This window comes from Rosa chinensis, chromosome 4 (genome assembly GCF_002994745.2).
Source record: "Rosa chinensis cultivar Old Blush chromosome 4, RchiOBHm-V2, whole genome shotgun sequence".
In the NCBI taxonomy this organism is placed as follows: domain Eukaryota; kingdom Viridiplantae; phylum Streptophyta; class Magnoliopsida; order Rosales; family Rosaceae; genus Rosa; species Rosa chinensis.
In genome coordinates this window covers 56,235,095-56,247,750 of record NC_037091.1, presented here as the reverse complement: position 1 = coordinate 56,247,750, position 12,656 = coordinate 56,235,095, and positions in this window count along the sequence as shown.

Below are 12,656 nucleotides of genomic sequence, written 5' to 3'. Positions count from 1 at the left end.
CTCGGAAAGTAAATACGAATTTCCGGGGCATCACATACATACCATGCCTTCTTGAACAGAATCCAAAGTGAAGCCTTTATGCAACAAAGAGAGGTGCAAAGAAAGCCAGATCTTCCGTTTCCCTTTGTCTTTCTTATCCTCATCCAACTGCAACACAATGCAAGATACCAGCTGTCTTATATGCTAAGGCCTGTTAAAGATTAAGATTGGATTGCTCACAGCACTAAAATTGTTGTAATTGATACCTGCTTAATTAAAAATGAACAAATTTATATTAACAACAATGGGTTGATTATCACCTCAATTTCATCATCCAAAATAGGATCAAAAGCATCAGAAGCTCAAACTACTAGTCCACTCAATCCCCCTGGAAGACTAATTACAAGGCCATTTTCATTGACTTCGGCAAAAACTCCCCAAACCTTCATCCCAGGAGATATATTCTGACCATAGGAAAAGCAATTATAAGTCCATCAACATCAAAACGCATTTAAGCCAAACACAACTCTAATTAGTCCTAAATGAATAAACAAATAAAATGCCAATCATCCAAACACATCATTCCCAAATCTCTGCGGCATTATTCCTAAATGAATGAGACCAATTTACTTGCTCAAGCAAAGTAGCTGCATCTACCAAATCTCTACCTGAGATTTCCCTTCTAGAATTTCAGTTTGAAAAAATAACAAAATGGAAACATTAAACATCAGAAACAATGATTATCAACTTGCAATGCAATTATACGAAACCTTAACCTGCAATCATCAATCACAATTGAATTAAACACTAAACGATTCCTAAAAACTAACGCAAAATCAAGACCCAAAGCCAAAAAGAAAAGTTTACCACATCATTCATGCTCCTCAGCTATGAGCTCCCAATCGGCATCACTCATATCGTCCGACCTGTAGGCCATGACGAAGAGCCAGAGAGACTTTCTGGTTGGGGATTTTCAATTAGAGATGAAGAGGCCACGGGCCTTGTCGTCGTTTAGGAGAATCAGTGCTCGTTTAGGGTACTGATGCAGGTGAGGTGGAGGAAGAGGCGATGGAGGCGGTGGAGGACCTCATCGAAGAGCCGGAGACCATGACGACTTTGTTGTGTAGATCCTGCCATGTCCAAGGCCGGCTCTGAACAGGTGCATGGAGAGCAACAACACAGGGCCCCAAATTGAGAGGGTCCCAAACTTTTTTCTTTAAGGCTTTATGTTTGCATGATTGTATATAAAAAACTAGAATTCAGACACGGAACACTAACACTGATATGAAATCTGATTTTATATTTTTATATCTATTTATATAAACAATAAACCTTAAAAGAAACAATAGGGCCCCATTCTGCTCCTAGTTTTTCGCATTCACTCTCTCTCTCTCTCGCCCTCTGACAATGTGCAGTTGGTCACGGTGACATCGACCATGGCTTGTTCGTCACTTCGTCCTTCTACTTACCAAGACTTCCAACACTGCGATCAAATTATCTTCAATCAAGAACGTACTGAATAGATACAAATTAAATGCATATATGCAATATTATAATTAGCTAGTTAGTTTGGTACGTACCTGATGCCATGGCCAGGGCCCTCAATTTTCATTGACCCATTTCTCTATTCGGAATATTCCCATCGATATCTTCTATCCTTTTTCTTTCTCTAATTGCTCTAAAAAATCCCAGATTAGTTCTTTCCCACTTCAAGCCTTCATTCTTCAATTAGTGATTTAGAGGCAAAATGAACCTCATCAGTAATCCCTACACCCTAGTCATGACTCAGGTATGATTAATTGATTTGTATCCACATATAAATAAATGTTTCACTAGTATAGACGTATAGTCCTCCTAATCGTTTGATTTGTTTTTCAAATTGCAAAGGCCTAGCAATCTTCTGGAAATTGAGAAATGTAAATCAAGGATTGGAGAGGTCAAGGAGTGAGGAAACTCAAGAGTCTCATGCTATACTTTGAGTCTTTGTTCTTCAGAGAATCAGGTTTCTCATAACACATTGATTTGCTTGGATTGTCTGGAGATGCTGTGTTAAAATTTAGAAGCATGCAGATCAAATGGACTAGCTTTGAAAATTCAATTGTGATAAACTAATTGATGATTTTGCAGCTAAGAAAGCAAGTAGATTGATTTTCAAATGAAAGCCTGATGCTATATATCAATCGACACTTTGCTAGAAGAATGTGTTATTTTAAGGGTTTTATGTCAGATCTTTCTGTAATTTTTTTTTTGCTGCAAACTTTTCATTTGTATTGAATATTTGACCTCTTTTGTAGGCTCATCTAATGAGGTATAATTGATTAGACATTGTTGGATATTGTCAATTGTTCAAATATAAGTTTCAATTATGAATTTGATGAGATTTAGATAATTTTGTCTTCCTAAATTTTCATACGAGACTACAACTTAGAGGGCCGCATTTTAAAATTTCGCACAAGGCCTCCGAAAAGTTTGAGACGGCTCTGGCCATGCCTCCAAGTCATCACGGCAATTGTGAAGTATGCAACGACATCGGTTTGTCAGTCGCGCCTTGCCTCTAGGTCGTCACCGGTGAGAAACGGCATCGATTTGGTTTGCTAGGGAGAGTCGCGCCATGCCTCCAGGTTGTCACCGGTAAGCTCGTGAGGTCTGCAACTGCATCTCAGTTTGAGAGAGAGAGAGAGAGAGAGAGAGAGAGAGGTTTTTGTTTTTGTTTTTTTTTTTAAATCAGAGAGAAATATTATAAATTGAGAGGTCAGAAATTGTGGAAGGGTACAATTGTCATAGAGTTAAAAGTTTGAATATAGAAGTGGCCTTATGTGTACAAAAAAACTTAGATGGTTTTATGGCTAATTAAAGTTTTAAAATGACACTTACATATAATTTACTATTAAATTTATATATTTTGTAACACGTCCTTGTAAACAATATTTTTAGTATATTTGTTTGGTATGTCATTGCTATTGTTTATCAAAAATTTTAAACCGTTTATTGATGTAACTCTTGAAAGTGCAACATATAATTGTCCATGAGTAGAAACAGGTTCAGGCAAATATATACCAACTTGATTTAATGATTGACCTTGGCTTTTATTGATTATCATTGCGTAACATGGTCTAACTAGAAATTGACGTCTTTTAAGAATAAATGGCCATTTATTTTCAGTCGCGGTAAGAATAATTCTTGGTATAAAAAATTTTCTACCTATATTATTTCCTGTTAATATTTTAGCCTCTATTAATCGATCAAATAAATTTGTAATTATTAATCTTGTGCCATTACAGAGACCAGATATTTGATTTAAGTTTCTTAATAACATGATTGGCATTCCAATTTTTAATGTCAGTTTATGCGATGGTAATCCAGTAAATTCGAGTTTATTTAAAAATTCGATTGGATATAAAATATCAATATTTTCATTAGTTTTAGAATTTGATGAAATAGTGTCTGAACTAAAATAAGTCGTTGTATTTCCAGGCAACAAATTTATTGCGCAATCATTTATATCACAGACGGTAGCATTTCGTGGTGTTACTATTGCACGCTCTTTTGAATATTCGAATTTGTTGTAATTGGTATTGAAATTTGAATATGTTGCAAAAAATATCGCTTCTATTGGATTTATATAACTATTAATGAGTATATCATATGAATTTCAACCCAAGATGTATCTCTATCATTTTCATAATTAACCATATGTATTTTACCTTCTCCGATTTCTAACAACCAATTTGCAAAAGTTGAAATATTTTCTCTCTCTTGATTAGTTAAATTTTTTTTCAATAGTAAATGAAATATTTTAAATGATTGCTAGAGATATGAATGGTTGAATGAAGCTTCAATTATTTGCTCTTTAGTTCCTCCTGCAATTACAGGTAAAATTTGTCTAAAATCTCCACCCAATAAAATAGGTTTACCACCAAATGGTTTATCAATTTGTGTGTTATTTGAATTAATTTGATAGAATATTACGTAGAGATTTATCTAATGATTCAAAACAATATTTGTGACACATTGGAGCTTCATCCCAAATAATTAATTATGTTCTCTCAATTAGTTTTGCAAGCTGAGTACCTTTTTTTATTGGACATATTGATAAATTATTTACTGTAAGAGGTATCTTAAATCTAGAATGACCAGTTCTGTCATTTGGAAGAATATCGAAGCAATTCCAGATGAAGCAATAGCCAAAACAATTTTTCCATCTGATCTGAATTTGTTTATTATTGTATGCCATAAAAAAGTTTTACTAGTTCCTCCATGATCATGAACAAAAAAAGTATTACATGTTTTTTTCTTCAATTGCTTTAATGACTTCATCATAAACAATTCTTTGACATGTATTTAATTGAGTCACTAAATTTGCATCTTGACTTTTTAATTCAAGGCAATTATAATTAGAGCTGCACGCAGATTGGATTGGATCGGTTTTGACTCCAAATCGTCTCTATGCCAAACTAAGCGGTTTAGACATTTTAGACAACCGGTCATCAAAGAAAATAAACTTAATCCGATCCAATCCAATCCATTTAAAGATGGTTTGGTTAGGTCGGTAAGGCGGTTTTACCGTTTTAACCTATATAGCATTGACGTTTTGTTTACGAAAAATTCATAGTAAAAATACTAAAACTCAATCTCAATAATAAAAATAAAATAATAAAAATCCAAAACTAATATTCAAAGAACAAAATCCAAAATAGTTTCAAAATGATTCACTTGGGTTTTAAGCCTTTTGGGTCTAGGATTCAATATGGTAGTATATCATTTTGAGAATCAAATTATAATTGGAGATTTATAACTTACTTATAAAAGACTACCCACAAATATATATATATATATATATATATATTATGTATATAAATTTAAAATTTTTTCCTATTATATTTAATACATACCGGTTGGTTCGGGTTTCGCGGTTTAAATAAAAGAAAAACCAAACCAAGCCAATTCATAAACGGTTTGATTCGGTATTGAACCGGCTTTCATATTTTAACGCTAAAAAACCTTAACCAAACCATATTTACCAGTCGGTTTAGACCGGTTTGGCCGGTTTGTACAGTGTTTTGCACACCCCTAATTATAATCCAGCTCTTCTCGTAATAATTTATTGTTTAACTGTAACATTTTATTTATATCAACCATTGGTAATTGATGATCTTTTAAAGAGCTTGATGACAAATTGAATATTTGTTCTAAATCAAATAACAATTCATTTTTTAATTCCAACTCAGGTAAGTTTTGATTTGGGTTTCCAATTTCATTTCTAGCTTTATATAAAATATCATCACACATATTTACCCAATGTGATTCTAAATTTCTAATAACTTTAGAGGGTCTGCAACATTGCAAAATAGAATTATTGTAACAAATAGTTGGCGTATTTCAGAAGCTGTTCCAACATGTGAACAATTTGCTAATGCTTCAATCCATTCTTCATCATCACCCAATAAACCTAGAGATCGACATGCTTCTTGATAAGAAGACTGCACAATATCATTAACTGTTTTTATTGAATCAAAATTGCGACAACCTTTTTGAACATTTAATAACATTCTCATAAAATATAATTCACCTGCTACATGATATATATATATATATATATATATCTTAATCGACCAATTGTATGGTATTGTTTTCTTGGTGCCCAATATTTTTTATCGTTATGCCAGACAAATTTAGTTGGAAATTCTACATAGGTTAATTGATGTGCCTCTGGATAACTTTGATTTGCTCTAAACCATCCAGTAAGCATAGTATCTTCTGTACTTTTATATTTAATTATAGATTCAAGAGATTCATATTCATTAAAAACTCTATTTTGTTCTAAAGGCATATGAATTTTTAAATGTTGAACAGCAGGATGCCATTGATGAATTGGATATTCAAATAATCTCCATAGAGATTCATGAGGAGTTAAATAACGACAATTAAGATAAGTTTGAATTTCATCATTAAAATCTTCATGTAGTAAAACTCGAGCTCGATCTGGTCCTTTATTAATATATTTAAATAAATATTTAATTAACATAGATTGAGAACATGACTCAACATTAATGTGAGCTATATATTGATCAATATAGGGGATGAGAGGGCCTCTGGTTTCTGCGGAGCGACCCGGCAGAGCGAAACCTAGGTTTAGTGATGGCGGCGGAGAGCGCCGTGGTTTTCAAACCAGGCAGAGGCGAGTGAAGGGCGGCGTGGGCTTGGAGAGGCTATGGTCTCTTCTGCAACGGCGTCGCGATCTCGACCAAGTTTTTCCAGGGCTCCGGTTGAGTCCATGCTCGACTGAGGGTGTTTATGAGGAAAGGGGTTGCTGGATCGAGCCAGAGCCGAGGTGTTGCTGTCGACGCCGTCGGCTTTCAGGGCGACTAGGCTCTGCACCATTGTGGCGGCCTCCACTGACCAAGGCTGGATTTAAATCCAGGTTGCCGGAGATAATGGAGACGATGGATTCGGTGGTGCTGGGCTATGGGGCTATGCCGTGCTTCCTAGAGGCGGCAGGAGGGCCGGCGATGACCGAGACGATGGCTTGGATTGGTATGCCGGAAATCACTGCGGCGGCTGGTCACGAGCAAGAAGACGGGCTGGAAAAATCCCTGAGAGACCGAGGCCCTAGTTTGGAACTAGGGTTGACTGTTTGGTTGAATGGGCTATTTTCTGGGCCTATGATGAATGGGCCTTGGGCACACACTGGGCTACAGACAGGGACTGGGCCTATTGGGCTCCAATCTGAAAATGGGGGATATATGCTGCAAACTCTCAAGATGAGCCCGAGGAGCAACCTAATGCCAAGGTTGTCGGCTATGAAGGAGGCTGCATGGGAAGGGACTCGTGCTTTCTTAAGTCCTCAAAGCTTCTAGACATTCTGGAATCAAGCCTTTTGTTGTAGGGATGATTTCTATATGCTTTTCTAGGACGTTTCTAGTTGATATTTGGACCATAATTGAGTGCTTGGCAGATTAGACTAGATGAATATTTTTTCCTTAGAGAGCGAGATTATTCTTGCATAGATTAGACTTGCTGTTCAGCGAGCGTCCCTTTAGATTTTAATGAGTTTAGTTGTAGCTTAGATAAGTTACCTGGTTTATCCCAAGATTTCTTATGTAAGTTCTGTTAGACTCTGGCCTGTTTTTGATGGCTTGATTATTAATGCAATCATTCCTTTTCAAAAAAAATGTGAGCTATATATTTTAATAATAAATGTGAATTATAAGGTACAACAAAATTATTACCAATATGGATACCTTTTTTTTTTCACAAATTTTGTTTGATCATCACGACGTCTATAAATTGGAGCTGAATTTGCCTCAAATATAGTATCTGCATTATATGATTTTGGGAAAAATTTAGAACATTTTCCATCTCGCATGCAAGGAGATTTCGAATTTATTTGTCCGCAGGGTCCATGAATCATAAATTGACTAACGATTTCAAAAAGTTATGGGTTAATATTTTTGTCAGGTAATTCTACTGAAATAATAGAATCTATATCAGCTGCTGTATAACATTTATATTCTTTTTTCAACCAAAATAACATATGAGCATGAGGAAGTCCTCTTTTTTGAAATTCTATTGTACAAACATCTGCTTCAACTTGTCCAAAAGGTTCTCCAGATTTGATATAAGCAATCATATTTTGTAATTTTATTCTAAAAATTCTAGAAATTATAACAGGTCTATCTTCGGCCTTACATTTACTATTTCTTTCAAAATATCTTGATATTTCTATCCACTTAACATTGCAAGTAAATGTTATAAATAAATCAGGATTACCATATTGTCTACAAATTGCCATAGCTTCTTGATAATTATTAATCATATCTCTAGGACTTCTAGTTTGAGAGCTTGGTAAAATAATTTTTTGTCCCAAATTATGACCTTTATCAATTCCAGCTAAAGCTGCAACATTAAGATCTTTATAAATTTCACTTCTAAGATTTTTTTGATTTTTTCTGATCCAATCTAAACAACTTTCTTCAACTGTTGCATATGAATCAACTAAATATTGTTGGAACAATCGTCCACCTTCTAATAAAGTATTTGATTCATAATTTCTATCTTGTATTTGATATGCAACATAACTCCGCATTGACATTTTTTCTCTTTTTTGTTCACGATTTGGTCCAATTCGTAAATCTGGTTTATATCCATCTTCACCATATGAAAAAAGAATCGAATATTGTAATGACATATATTTTAGATGTATTTTAGAAACTCGTTGTAAGCATCCATTATTTGATTCGATAATTATGTCTTTATTTGAATTATATTGTCCAATGTCGCCAACAATTAAACCACCAATTTCTTCACTTGTTGGTTTTTCATACTGTTTACCATCAGTTCGCAATTAAGTATACTCATATTAAATGAAGGTAATAAAGGATTTTCAAATTTATCTCTCATTATGCGATATCCTTTTGTTAATTCATTGATTTCATCAAACATTTTAATGAGTCCCTCAACAATATCTGATTTGATATTTTGATTAACATGAGTAGGATCAATAGCATTGATACGATTTGAAATTTCATTTTTTGTATCATATACATAACTGAGCATATTTAGGAGATTGACCTTCAGAAGGTAACATGGAACCTAGTAAATGATATAATGTACTTGACCACTAATTTTAAATATATAAGGACTAGATCCAGTATTTATTTTATGATCAATTGCTGCTCCCATTAATGTAAAACAAAACATTGAGTTATATACTCCAATATTTTCTTTAAAAAGTTTGCCATCTAATAATGTTTGAAGAAAATTGGGAGTTGGTCTGAATTTTGGAAGTTTGACTTGTCCTTTTTTACAACAATTTGTATATATAATTTCTGCATTTGTAGATGATTGTTTCACAGCTTCTTCAAACCAGAAATACGCATCGCAATAAGAACATTTATAAATATTGTCATGAAGATTCTGATATTCCGTAGTCAATCCTGAAATCACAATTTTTTCCTTTATCAAACAATTGGTATAATTGATAATTGTTAAAAAGCAATAGATAATATTCAAATAGAAATAACCTTGTCTGATTCTTTGATAGAATGCTTGACCAATTGAATGTGAATATCCACCTGTCATTCAAAATGAGCCACATTATTCATTAACAGGAAAATGACATTATCATTATACAAAAATAATCAAAAGTCATATTGTATCAACATGCAATCAACAGCCAGAACATGAAATCTATTGTTAATCACAGCTGCAGTAAAGGTAATAATCATAACCAGCCAGTTTGCAAATATTTTCAGATCAAAACTGACCAAACTATTGTTAAAATTAAGTTTGCATAAAATTTACCTTCTGTAATCGGAACTTCAGCGGTTTGAGTGTGACACACTATAACCAAAATTTAAACAATATTACTTGGCTCATATTTGTAAATAAACAACAATTTCTGGTAATATTTTTTATATCTATAAAACTTTATAGTCCATAAATACCTACTTGCTCTCCATCTTTTTTATCTAATCTGTCGAATTTTTTCTTCACCATGAGAGCTCTCAGGATCATACTGCTGTAACAGTCTCTTTGTTCCTCTCATTATAGTTTTTGGTGCCATCACTGGATCGACACATGTAATTCAGTTAAGACTTTAGATGGTTATCTTTAATTTAAGATATGAGTACACAAACTGACAATAACCCAATAATTAACTCTCTGTATAACCTAACAGTACAATAATTTTAATTTCCATACAAATCAACAATAAACTAAATATTACTAACAATAATATCTGATAGTTTTGTATGAAAAGCAGAGAAAAACAGAGAGAATAAACTTGTATTGAGAAATAGAGTTCTGATTCACCGAGAAAGTAGTAGATGCAGTACTTATACTATGTGAGAATGCACAGATGCAAGCCACGTGTTATCTAACTGATGATCAGGATTGAAAAGCTAATGGTGCCTTAACACCCCTCCTCAGCTTGAAGATGGGATACAAGCTTCAAGCTATCCCATCTTCAAGCTGACTAACACTCAGGTTTGGAGCATCAAGCTGCTGCTCTTTGGTGAAGATATCAGGCTAGATACTCGCTTCATCCAGGAGGAATGAGTGGCATAGCTTCAGAGGATAAGAGGCATGCCTACAGTTCAACATAGTAGTATCTGGAGGAGTTGCCATAACTGTAGTCACTGAAGCAGAATTTACAAGGCCATCAACTTCAAATGTGGTAGTAGTAGATGTACTTGGCACAATGGCCGATAACAGGGAACCAAGTAAGTCCATTGCAACATTGTTTGAATTAGGTGGCGCAGCTGAGACAGAACCAAATGGACCACCTGAAACAGAACCATGCGGATCAAATTCATCAAAAAGCTGTAGTTCCTGTTTTGCAGAGGATGCAGAAGTAACTGAAGCACTAGTTACTTGGCTTGGATTATAGCTTGCATGAGTAGAAGGAGATCTGGGAACAGAAGAAGTTTGAGCAGTGGTTGCTTTGCTTGGACTACTGGTTGCAGGTGGAGAAGAAGCTCTAGGAGTAGAAGAAGATCTGAGAACAAAAGAAGTTTGAATAGTGGTTGCTTTGCTTGGACTACTGGTTGCAGGTGGAGAAGAAGCTCTGGGAGTAGAAACTCTGATATCAACAACAAGGACACTAGCTTGTGCCTTTCGATCATCCCTTGATACGCCTAAAATAGGCTCTCAACTTAACCCTGCAAGATGTAGTCGTTAGCAATATAGAGTAAGCAGGGATCGTTCAAGCCGGGGATTGAGGGTAACAAATTAATCACACAAAATAAAAACAAACTAATTTAAACTAACTAAAACAAAAATCAAACAAATAAAATCTGAAACTAAACAAAACAAAAACGTCAGATACTAGAAAAGAGAGAAAAATATGGCAGGAAACAGAAGGGGATAGAAAGGGCTCTGCAATCCTAAACAAGAACAATATTTTGGGGTTTTTGGTTTGTAACGAAAATAAAAGATAATATAAAAGAAAAACGATTTTTATTTTAGGTTTTGAGAAAACAATATGGAGAAGACGTTAGAGACTCAGAAATCCACCACCAATTACTTTCGAACAATGTTAAGTTAACCTAGTTTCAATTACTAAGGTGTGAACAGAAATCAACCAAGAAACAAGTCGGAGCAGATCATGTCCCTTATTAGTGTTTCCCTAGTTACTTAGTCTACGTGAACGCACAATAGCTAAGCCTATCAAACATGCAATCAAGGTATAGAACGCTATCCTATCAACAACACATATAGTGTCAACACATTTGAAGCATTAAGATCTCATGGAAACGATTGATTATAGAGTTGCAGTCTAGTGTGGAACGCCTACCTAGCATGCTCTTCTAGTTGTTTAAAACATCAACTTTTGTTCAAAGCCTTGCATACTTGTGGATTAGAAAACAAGACGATTAGGTGAATTATTTTCTAAACCTAGCTCCAATTACATGCATAAATCCTATGTTCGCGACCATAAAACATACACACATAAAAGTTTTCAATCAAGCGGAAATAAACAACCAATTCACACCAAAGATCAAGAAACTAGATTTAAACAAACATATGTTCTACATAATTGGGGCTTCAAACCTCGCCCCTAACAAAAAGATAGTTAGTTACACATCGTTTTAAAAACCAAAATAAAACAAATAGAGAAAAAGAAGAAAAAGATGATGGCGGATGAATGAGAAAGAGAGATAGAAGAGAAGGTGAAAGGCGTGGTCCTCCTCAACGTGTGCAGAAGCTCAATATATATAGGAGAAGTTCAGCCCTAGTTTCCTTCTTCAACAATGCTTTTAAAACCTTCCCTTGTTGCTTGAGGATTCCTTTAATTGGTGCACAATTAAATGATTTTCAAGCTTTGGTAATCTTGTTGTAATCTTGAGGAATCATTCTAGGACTCTCCTTAATATTTGCAGCTGCAATAACCTTCCAAAAATGCAGCCAAAATCCGTCCATAGAAGATTTCGGCCAAAATGCCCTGTTTTGACTAGGATTCAATTTCTGTCTCTGAAGCTTCCTTCTTGGACAAGGAACGACTTCGTCTTGACACGTTTCTGGATGGTTCTTGACTCCCACGTGCTCTATGACATCATATATTCTATATTGATCAACAACCTTCTGGAAAAACTCCAAGAAAATCGCCGGAAAAGATCTCCCAAAAAGCTTCGTGAAAAGCTGACAGTTTCTGCCTTATCGGGAAGCATACTTTGACTTTGATTTCCTACTATCTCGTTGACACTTTTGACCAGTTCTTTGGCTCTTATTGAAGTATGACATCATGTCTTCAAGGTTCAATGGACCTTTCTTCATATATGCAGATGGAATGATGCAAGAATTCTCCTCAAAACCGTTCCCAGAAAGATGATTCTGAAACTGCAGTTTTCTGCTTTGCAGCAACTGTTTTGCACAACGATTTCCGTGGACTTCCCTTGTAATTTCTGGCCAAATTGTTGATCAAACGTGGTCCTCTGCATCAGTACTTCATGTTCTATGGCTCCATTTCTTCCTTTGAGCTCCTATTTCTCTTGAATCACTCCACGAACTACCTAAAGAGAAAACGAAGTTAAAACTGACTTTTTAAAGGAAATAGATAAGAAAAGTATAAAGGTTTCACATTATATTTATCGCATTTTATGCTCTTATCAAATTCCCCCACACTTAGCTTTTGCTTGTCCCTTAGCAAAATCAAAACTAAGAAAATAAAACAAGAA